This window comes from Canis aureus, chromosome 4, assembly GCF_053574225.1.
Source record: "Canis aureus isolate CA01 chromosome 4, VMU_Caureus_v.1.0, whole genome shotgun sequence".
Lineage (NCBI taxonomy): Eukaryota > Metazoa > Chordata > Mammalia > Carnivora > Canidae > Canis > Canis aureus.
The window spans coordinates 28,604,990-28,616,932 of record NC_135614.1 but is presented as its reverse complement, the minus strand read 5'-3'; positions in this window follow the sequence as shown (position 1 = coordinate 28,616,932).

Here is an 11,943-nt window from a genome sequence, read left to right as displayed (position 1 = left end):
CTTGGGATATCAGAAAGGGCATGGGATCAATCAGATGAAAAAGCTCCATTGCCTTTTATTTCCATTCCATGTCAGCCACCTCCTTGTACCACCACACCTTTATCTGACCACCTCCTTCACCTCTCCTGGCACGCCCTGCACGAAAGTAACTATTTAGACATCATGGCATCCTCAGATAAGGCTCCCCACCGGTTGTCTTCATCCTGGGATTATTTCCACTCTACCTGTGTGGTTAATGTGGCTTAATCAGATCAACTACAGTCTCTTTGACTCCTCAGTTCCATCTTCTCCTTGACCTTTTTGCTCAAGTAACCTGCAATTTTCATGTATTCTGGGTCAACACACCGGTCCTTTCTCTTTGAATCTATTTCCAAGCTAGCAGCCAAGAGCACACGTTGAGAATCTGATAACCATGGCGATGGGATCGTTTACATACTTAGGATTTCCAGTCTCACTTGAGCCTATATTTCTCCATCACCCATTTCCTCATCTCAGGTCATTGCTTTCCATATTTCTATAGCAGCCCTTCATGAAGTTCAGTGTACGTGATAGCCAGTGGAGGGGCTTACAAAACACATTCTCCAGGCCCAGAATCTCCCATGTCTGGAGATTCTGATTTAGTTGATATGGGGAGGGGAAAGCTTAAGAACTAGCAAGCTTCCAGGTGAATATCATTCATGATATTAGCCCATGGGTCACACCTTCAAAGCACTAATAGACACTCCCTGGCATATAGTACATTTTCATGCCATTACTGCCTTACAGGATCTCAACGCTTTTCTTTCCCCACTTCAACAGACCTCCTGTACTTGGCAACAACAACAAAAACAACTCTAAAATTAACTGACCTTTTCCCTCCTAAAGTTATGTTCTTTCCCAACTCCGACTCCTACCTTCATGTGTCAGAGGATGTAGTGGCTTCATTGCTGGCTTCTTGAAGTAGATGGGTCAATGGGAGGTTTACAGACGAAGATCTGAGTCTGGTCTTCAGCTGACTTAGTCCATCATCTGCCCTCACCACTACAGAGAAACAAAAGCATGAAAGGTTAGGGACCTCCTCCTGCCCAGACCTCAAAACCTGACATGGCTGATCATTATGATCTTGACTCTTGAAAATGGGAATACGCATTACAAATGGAATTGTAGCAGGAGCAAGGATCTTGGAGCCGCAAACCCAAGCTTATATACAAGCTCCATCATTGTCTACCTGCATGGCCTTTGGAGGTCACCTCAACCTTTTTCCTAAATACAATTTTACTGATTACTGTAGTTATGAATGTTGGACCACAAATTCAGCAGTGCAAGCAACAGAATTTCCTTTACTTTTCTCCAATGTTTAGATCTTGCCATTTAGCTAGGGGCAAAGAGGCAATTTCCATCATTTCAAGGGTTTCCTTTTTCTTTTCCCTAAATTCTTGCTTTGTCTCAAGGACTCAATACAGTTCTAAGATTTGGGTTGAGGATTTCTGATCCTGGATTAGTCAGGACCCACCTGTGAGATGCCCATTCCCATCTGGTCCTTTCTGTCTGTCCCTGCAGGTTGCCCTGTGCCAGAGCTCATTCCTGAACCCAAAGCCTCATCAGGCTCACCCCTACCTGAGCTAGTTTCATGCCCTTTGTGAGTATACAGGGGTCACTCTGCTGATCCCCATCTCTATTGGTCTGGAAGACATTTGGGGCTCCTTAAGGCCTTTCCCCACTTTCCTGCCACTCTCAACTTGCATCCTTCCTCTGCTCTTGCTTCTTGCTGAGACAGGAGGAACTCTGTGAGTCTGCTGTGGCCCATCCTGCTGGACAGCCCCTGTGCCCGGCCTTTCTGCTTCCCAGGGCTCTAACGATAAATCTGAGACACAACTCTTTTGGTTTTCAAATTCTCTTCTAAAGGTATTTACTTTTGAAAATTAAAGCCCTAGGCTCTTTAAAATCAAAATGCCTTTTCTCCTACTTTCTTTTGTAATATTCATCCTATGGATTAATTAACTTGCCACATGGGAAAAGACTGATAGGTACAAAGAGACTGCAGGAAAAATGTCAGTTCATATTTCAAAACATCTTAACTGCCTATATAAAGTGGGATAAGATTATTTTTAGGCTTATGTGAGGACTACATTCCATCACACAGGTTAAGGTCCTAGTGGTGTCTGATTTGAAACATACTAGATGAATATGGGTTCCCTTCCCTTAGCTCCTCCTGGCTTTCTGACTGTGTGTCTTTTCCTCCATGGCTTTTCTCCTCCCACCCTTTCCCTACCTTTGTTTTATTTTGTTTTGTTTTATTTTATTTTATGTTATTATTTTTCCTACCTTTGTTTTAAAATCTTTTTTTTAAGATTTTTTAAAAATTTATTTATTTATGATAGTCACAGAGAGAGAGAGAGAGAGAGAGGCAGAGACACAGGCAGAGGGAGAAGCAGGCTCCATGCACCGGGAGCCCGATGTGGGATTCGATCCCGTGTCTCCAGGATCGCGCCCTGGGCCAAAGGCAGGCGCCAAACCGCTGTGCCACCCAGGGATCCCTTTGTTTTAAAATCTAGTGGTTCCTCCTGGACAGCCACAGACATTTCATACTCCTCTTGCCCAGAACTGTACATGGTGTTACCTCCTCCCATTTCTCTTTTCTTCTTGGATGTCCTAAGTCAGAAATAGCACAACATTCACAACCGTGCTTAAGAGGAAAACCTTCACACAAATCTCAGTGTCTTTCTTCTGTGCTAACACCTGACACTTCTAACCAGCTCCCAGTCCATGAGTATTTCTCCATTTTGACCCTCTCATCAATTCTCACAGCCACTGGTATAGCTGGGGTCCTCAAAATATCATACCTCACATTTTATGCCTGAACCAGCCCCCTACCTTCCTGCTTTAGGCCATCTGCTGACAATATTCTATTTCTAATACTTAGTTGTAAGTTGCTTGACTTAGTTGACTTACTTGATTATGTCACCTCAAGCTTAAGTATTTATGATGCTGCATTATTTCCAACAGGTAATGGCATTGAAAGGCCTTGAGTATCTAGTGCCAATCTTCACATCCGTCTTTCCTCCTCTCTACTGCTCCTCTCTCCTCTGACCTTCCCTCTCTCCTCTGATCTCAAATCAATGCTTAGCAGTGATCTTATAAAAGTAAGCTTGGGGGGATGGCCAACTGTGACATGGCACAAGAACTTTATTACTACTAAAAAAATTAGGGTTTGGGTATATATAAAATTGGGTAAATATAATTACATAATTACACAAATATATATTATATAAGCATAATTATATATACTATATTATATACATAAGTCATGTTATGTGAATATATAGTATACATATTATCTATATGATATAATGCATATATAGCATATATTTATAATTGCTTTCAAGAGACCTCAATCCTTTCCTTTCCCCACCTCTTCCACCTGGCAACAGAAACAAAAATTACTGTGAATACAGATTTCTTTAACTTATTTTCTTATAAGTTACTTTCTTATATATTATATATAATAGTGTCTATATTATATATAATGTATTTAATATGATTGGATAATATATGTGATATATAATAAATTATATAGTAGTGAGTTTCTATAATAGTGTTGCATTCACAGCAGGTGAAAAAGGAAGAATAAAAAAAAAAAAGGCTAACCTTAATATCCTATCCTCATCATCATAATGTTTATTATATAGTCCAGTCCTTGGAGTAGAGAAGATCCTCAATACACAATTCCTGAGTAAATAAATATCCCCTGGAAGGCCTTGCTGCTCTGCCTTGCTGGGAGTTCATGTGAGATCATGGGTGGAGATCATGTGAAGATGGGTGGAAATCATGTGACACCCTCCCTTAAGCACACTGCTGCCCCGGAAAGCCCCTTTCCCACCCGAGCCACTCTGTCTTCCACCACAGTACTCATTTCTCAAGCTCAGCTTAAATATCAACTCTTCCGTTTAAGCCTTTGTTGACACTCTACATCATTTCTCCCTTCCCAGGCAAATGAATTGGTTTTTGTACTTCTGCACTATTTGGTGAGGGCAGTTTCCAAGTGCTTTAGCACTACGGATTTGTTATTTGGCATATGTATTATGTCCTATTCCCTCATTACAAAGTGAGCTCCTCAAAAAGCTGATTTTCTTTGGATTCTGGCATCAGTCTGCATAGCAGACACTGAATTTTTGTTTGGTTTAGTTGAGTGGTGAACTTGAAGGCCAGAAGATGAAGAGCTGTTAACTCAACCAAACACATTGAGTAGGTGTGCCTGGGTTTTATTTTTAAGCAACAACACGGTGGTTTACCTTTCTAGGATTTTAGAATCATCTTTTTCTAGTAATACATCCTTCCTCCTATTGACTCCTGTATCACAGGCATGGGGAAAATCCAGGTCTTTGTTCCCCAGGAATCCTGAAGGGAGAGCAAGATATAAATCTATGGATTTCTTGCCTTCAAAAATTCAAACACTCCAATGAATAAATATGTATTTGAGGACCCTCTGGTAAAACCAAAGCAGCATTATGGCGCAAGTAGCAGGACTATGGGAGATTAGTTACAGAAGGTCAAGGAAATCTTGTCCTCCTGGCACACCAAATTTTAGAACATAGTGGGATGCCCTTCTGCAACCCTTCCCAAACATACTCATTTGGTTACAGTGTGTCGTAGTTCTTGAGACACATCTGCTCCTTTTTCCAATGGATGTTTGAAACATATGGTCCAATTTTTGAAAATAAACACATTTCCCTACCTATTTGCACAACGTTTTTGCAAAGACAAACTCTTCTCATTGTCAGATTTCCTACTTCTAGCTGGAGTTTATCTTGTTGCTTCACTGTAAACCTTTGGTTTCCATTTATGTCCCTCTAGGACCAAGAGAGAGAGGGAGAGAGAGAGAGAGAGAGAGAGAGAGAGATACTCACTCCAGAAATTTGGAAATAAATTTTTCAAGTAGTTTGTTCTGACTCAACTGAAAAATTATTTCAACATCCCTGAGGTACCCTAGCCCCCCAAAGCTCTAACCACAGTCCAGCTGGTCTCATTTGCCAATGTGGAAGCTAATTATTGAAGCCACATCCCCTCGATTTAATATCTTTTAATGGACAGCTAAAAGCTTGGCCATCACATCACACCTGCCATAATGTCAATCAGTTGGAGGAAAAAAACAACATTTTTATGTCAATCAAGAAATCCTTGGGGATGTTGTAACCTGTTATGATGCATTACCCTTTGACCACTGTGACTTAAAGGTTCTAGCATCAAAGAGCATGTGCCAGAAATAATTAGAAACCAATCTTGATTGTATTCACATATAAATGAAGCATTAACTCTGGAGTGTTTATACTGTCTGGACAAGAAGGCTAGGGAGTCCATCTTCCTGGTACCACCATCAGTATCTCTATTAATCAGAAGTAGTGGGTTGAGATTCAAAGCTATTGCCCTAACACTGCAGATACTTAACACCAATGTGATTACTATTATCCTGTATTAATGTCCTGCCACAAGTGTTAACAAGGCCAGTAGAGCAAACTGACTAATTTTCAATGCCCCTGGCACCCTGTGGTGAAAGAGATGGATTTTCCAGGAAACAACCATTGTGGAAAACAGCAATATATAGGGCTGAGGCTGGCCTTACACATTTTAGTGGTTACAAAAATGTCTCCCCCCACCCCTTGTGAGTTACAGCTCACTAAGGTATGACACTGAATCACCTTATCTCTCTTAGTAACTGTTCTGTTGTGCCTTGCTCAGGGGCATTCATCTGAATGACACCGACCTCAAAATCGGAATTTGGGTCCTAAATCTTAAGCATGTGATATTTTTCTTTATGGGCTAGATTTCAGAGACCCCAAAAGAAGAGAGAGAATCACCAGCACACACCTGACTTGCACGTGTTCACAACTCATCTTGGCCATTGCAACATCCTGTCCTTAGAATGACCTTACAGAAAAGGAGAGCTAAAGGGAATAGCTATGAGAATGAGAATGGCCGAGGAATAAATAAAACAACAGGGAGGCAGGCAGGGGCTGTGGTGCCCAGGGTGAACCAGAATAAAACAAATTCATTATATTGTAAATTGTTCACACTATATGGGAGCCTATTATGAGGAGTTTGTGAGAACTGGAGGAGGGGGTGGATTCCCACAGTATCCAAGCCTGTTGATCACTCCCAAATCCCCAGAGACAAAGAAATCTAGCTCCTGATGGTTGTAGAGGGTGAGTGGAGAGTAGGTAAATTAAGGCTCGAGATAACCCTATTTATGGCGTGAAGAACATTGCAGGTCTTTTCACTGCATTTGGGCTGTGAATGCTTGCAAGTAATTTGCCATCCTGAGGGCCCAGGGCAGAGCCAGGCAGAGTGTCTTAGTGCTCAGTATATTGCTGTCAACTTCAAGAGGATTGTCATGAAGTGTTAAGGCACTTTGCACGTAGTAAGCACTCAATAAATATCAGTGATTCAGTGGTTGGTTGTACAAACACCTCCTCCATTTAAGCTTCCTGCTCCACTGTGGATGTATAATCCAAATCCAAGATGTATGAGCCTTGTCATCCTCACATCGTTGCTTCATTCATTCATTCATTCATTCATCGAATACTGACAGAGCAGTTACTATGTGTTAGGCCTTCCCAATCACATGTTCTGGAGTGGGGTAAAAGCTTTGGCGTCAGATGGATCTGGGTTCAAATACTGACTCTGTGATATTGAGTGAGTTCCTTACTGTTTCTGAGCTTGTTTCCTCATCTGCAAAGTGAGCACAAAAATAGTGCTTCCCTTGGGATATGTGAGGATTAAACGAGCTTGTGTAGTGAAATATTTAGGACTGAGCTGAACACATAGTAAGCTCTATGAATGTAAGTGTCCTAAAGGCTCTGCCCAAACCGGGCATCACCGTCAGTCACCTCCTCCCCTGTCTTACATAGCTCATGTTAATTTTTTCTTCCCTGAATGCAATTAGTACTCATGATCTGTTTTGTCAAGTTTGGTTCTTGACTTTTACATTTACACGGTGGTCCTTTGCTGGCCTATTATTCTGTGAACGCCTACTTTTGGCTTTTCCCATGAAGGAATATCATTGCAAAACACTCCAGGTCATGACCACATTATAAACTGGGGACTGAATCCAGACGGAGATCAATGCAGAGAAAAGCTCACCATCACCTGGGTAGAGTGAGGCTGAGGCTGTAGCTCTAGCCATCAAGTCTACATTAGAGCAGAAACAAAGGGACAGGAATAAGGAAGCAAGGGTATTGCCTCAAACAACAAAGCAAAGCTTTCCTGGAAATCTCACAACACAGTTGTGCTTGTGTCCCATTGGCCAACACTTTCACCCATGACCAGGCCTGCCTGGAAAGTAGGTAAAGAAAAGGAGGTTGGAAATGGGGATTGGGGTCAGCCAGTCAACGAGTACTCCAAATTGTAACTGAAAATCTCCCTGTCTTCCTTCTGAGCTTGAAATAGTCTATCACAGAAACCACTGAATTGAGTAAGGCCAAGTTATAAAGACAAATATCCTTCTTTTTGTTCATTTGTTTGCTTCATTTTTTCCTTCCTTTCTTCTCTCCTACTTTCCTTCCTTCTATTCCTTCCTTTTTTCTCCCTCAAAACCTACATGCCAGGTACTTCTCTAGGCATTGACTCTGCAACAGTGAGCAAGACAAACCCCAGCCTCACTCTCAGACAGATTTACCATCTAGTAGGAAAATATTTGTTTATCTTGCATATTTGCTTCTCCAGCTATTGGGTATATCACTGTGGGGGCACATGACAGGAACAACAAATCTAGAGTGGAGCATGGATATGTACCTACATCTGAGAGGTCTGGGGGAAGAGGGAGTGACCCAGGCAGAGAGATTCAAATAGCGTGAGAGGAGATTTTTCAGTTCAGCCTGGCTGAAGCTGAGGAGCTGAGGACATTGTAGAAGGGGGCAGTAGAGAAGAACTGGCTGTAGGAAACACAGGAGGGGGACATAAAGGCCAAGTCATAGAAGGTTTTCTCAGGAGAGTGAAGTTTAGACTTTCACAAAGGAGCACTGGAATGCTGCGTTCACAGAAATACATGAATAGTCATTGCTTCTAGAAAGACCTTGATGCCTCAAGAATAGAGAATGGGAGACACCACAGTGGAAGACTAAAGAAAATCAAGGAGGCTGTGGCAGTGTTCTAGGCAGAAGATCGTGACCTGAACCAGCAGAGTGACAAAGTACAGGGAGAAGTGGAAGGAGTGTCTCTGAAGTCATGGACCAGTCGAGGGAAAGAGAAGTGTGTGGCCTCTAAGTGACTTCACACTCAAGAAGTTTTGTTTCCACCATCTTCATAAAGGATAGGAAAGTAGAAGTTACCTGCCCACATGGCGTAGCGATGGTTACTATAGATGTGAATATATACATGCATTATATAATAGTATTTATTACCTAGTCCTTTGTGGAAAGTGTTCAACTACACATGGCACAAGTCATGTCTGGATTGACTGCATCTGCAAAGTAAAAGAAAATACAACTTCAGTGATTTACACAACTTGGACCTATTTTCCTTACAGAGAGAGGTTGTTGTTGGTTCAAAGATTTCAGAGTAGGTGCCTCTTTTGAAGTTGTCCTCATTGTCACAAGATGGTTGCCATCACTCCATCCATTACACAGCCAAGGCAATAGAAAGATTAAGTGGGGAAAGCTGTGCCAATATTATGTGTCCTTATATCAGGAAAGAGAAATATTTTATGAAAAGACTTTTCCCAGAAGACTTTTGCTTGTTCCTCATGGACACGGGCTACCCCTAGCTGTGTGGAAACCTGGTTGGCAAATAATGGTCTTCAGGACACCATAGAAAGAGGAAGAAAGGGAGAAGGGCACTGGGAATGGCTGTTCAGCAGCCAATCACCAGTGATTTGCCACCAATGCATTATAAGCCTGGGTTATAGGGGAAGCTGTGGAGGCAAGCATGTAGCAGAGGTCAGTCATAGTCATGAATTTTATGAAAGGTTTGCTGGGAAGCTACATTTAGGAAAATATATATGGTGACTATGATTCCCCCGACAGCACAACTGAGTGATTTGCAATATACTTGCATTTCATGGCCTTCGTTCCAAGTACTGTCACTCGCTTTCATGTCAGACACTCGAGTTGTTTCAAAATCACCAGGCTGGCCCACTATTAAATTACACACACGTGCACACACACAGACCCTTTAGGAGCCCCCAGTGAATGATGAGAAGTGTGCTTGCTCTTTTGATGGCTGTGGCATCAACACTATTGATTTGTTTGGGCTGGAAGTCTGGGGGATTCAAACTACCCTCTGCCTCAGTCCAAATTCCTTTAAAGCAGTTTAACACCCCTGGCATCATTTGATTCTCATGGCAATCTTGCAAAACAGGTTTTTGCTCACTATTTTAGAGAGAACTAACCCCCCGTCCCCCATGAAATGATTTGCTTGTGATCTGCTATTAGAGCATGGGGGTCAGCAGCCCTGCTTCAAAGAAGACTTTCTGCGTTTAAATCTTAAGTCCTTCTAATGCTTGATGACTCAGAAGAGTTTAGGTACAAAGGAAGACCACTAAGGAATGAAGGAAGACCAGCATTAATGAGCTGAACTATATTGTAGTTTAGGAAAATCTGGAAAAATGTCCTGTTTATCTCTGTGCTAACAAAGCACCCCAAAACTTAGTTGCATGAAACACCAACTCTTTTGCTCAGGATTCTGTGGTGACCACAGTGGGGATGGATAATATCTAGAGTCTCAGAAAGGAAGAATTAAATGTCTGTGAGTTACTCCATGGCCAGAGGCTGGATTCTTGTGAAGACTTTCACTCATTTGTATGGCTCCTGGGCTGGGATGACTTCAAGACTAGGCTCAAATGGAACTATAAACTTGAGAACCTATGAATGGATTCTCCATGTGGCTTGGGCTTCCTCACAACATGGCAACCTCAGGGTAATTTGACTTTTTAAATGACAGCTCAGAGTTCTAGGAGATTGTCTTCCACTCACTTCCAAAGCTGAGTGGCCCTTTATGATGTAACCTTGAAAGTCACATAGTAAAAAAAAAAAAAAAAAAAAGAAAGAAAGAAAGAAAGAAAGTCACATAGTGTCACTTTCATCAAACTCTCTTGGTGAGAGCAGTCTCAAATCCACACAGCTTCAAGAGAAAGGGATTGCTTTTGAGGAGAAACACGTCACAGGATTGGCGGCCGTCTTTTAAAACTAGCATAGAAGCGAAGCCATATCAGTTACTTTTATTTTAATTCATATTGAGTAGGAGAAACACATTCTAATCTCTTCACAGATCTCTTAATCTCTAAATGTATTTCTTCGGCCCTACTACTAACACTTACTAGCTGTGTGACCATAGGAATCTTACTTAGTTTCTTTGAATCCCATTTTTCATGGCTTTGAATTTTTTTTTATTTTATTTATCTATGATAGTCACACACAGAGAGAGAGAGAGAGAGAGAGAGAGAGAGGCAGAGACATAGGCAGAGGGAGAAGCAGGCTCCATGCACCGGGAGCCCGACGTGGGCTTCGATCCCGGGTCTCCAGGATCACACCCTGGGCCAAAGGCAGGCGCCAAACCGCTGCGCCACCCAGGGATCCCTTTTCATGGCTTTAAAATACACATAAGACCTCTCTGAGCTTCTGTGAGATAAGAATGGGACAAGATATGCAAAGTACTAACCAAAGACTTACTCCACATTTACTCAACACAGACGTCAAGCACTTCCTGTGTGCCAAGCTCTGCTCTAAGTGTTTCATGAAGATTACCTCATTTAATCCTCATACACCCCTATGACATGGACACTGTAATTATCTCTGTTTTAAGGGTGAGAAAACAGAAGGGCAGAGAGGCATGACTTGTTCATGGTCACAAATCACATAAGTGGCTGACCTGGACTTGAACCAAGTAATCTGGCTCTAGAGTCCATACTCTCAACCACTCTGATGTGCTACCTTTCAGGAAATAATAAAGATGTGAACATGTACTTTCATATATAGTTTACTGAGCACCCACAAGTAGCAGTGGGGGGATTCTGGTTTGTGCAAAGATATGTTCATCTAGACCAGGGGTCTGCAAACAATGACTGTGGTCCAAATCCAGCCACCTCCATTCATTATGTACTACCCAGGGCTGCTTTCCTGGTATCGTAACAGAAATGAATAGTTATGACAGAGACTGTACAGCCTGTGATGCTGAACATATTTATTTTCTGGCCTTTTATGGAAAAGTTTGCCAAGCTCTGCTCTAGACTTTACCTGCAGCAACTCTTTGTCCTGGATTTCTTGGAATTGCACATGTGCTGAACCTTTGCCCCGATTAATCCCTCCATTTAACAAGTTTTATTGAGGACCTAATGTATTGAGGACCTAATGTTGTTACAGATCCTGGAGAACTTGGTGAATACTAAGACATAGGGTCTTTGTCCCCAGAGAGTTTATGTTTTGGTTGAGGGACATTAAAAAAATGAAACAGTACACAAAACCCCAAATGATTGCAGATTGTAATGATTGCTAAGGAAGAAATAAACAGGATAAATAAAGTTAGAGAGTGGATTTCTTAGATATAGAAGTCATTTTAGTTGGCAACTCTATTACTACAGCTAAAAGCATTCTAATAAGAAGGCACATGAAGAGGAGAAAGTATGAAATAGTCGTGTCTGAGAGAGGAATAGAAAGCTTTCTAGGAAATGTGGAAGAGTGGCTGAAGGGTGTGGAACGCCCACTTCAGGATGTGACAGGGAATTGAAAGTGAAGCTGGGCAGCCCTACAGTACATTTTTTTTTTTTTTTTTCCTTTTGCAATGTGAAGTAACCTGGGTGCAGAGATGGGGAAAGCAGACAGTGGGTTCAACAAAAGTTGAGGTTTTAGAGGATAGCAATAAATAGAAATAAGGGGAGAGACAAGTGGACAAAGTTCACCTGGAGACCAATTGTGGGGGTGGGGGTTCACTCATTGTATTAAAACAAGGCATTTGAATGCTTTCAGATGGAGCACA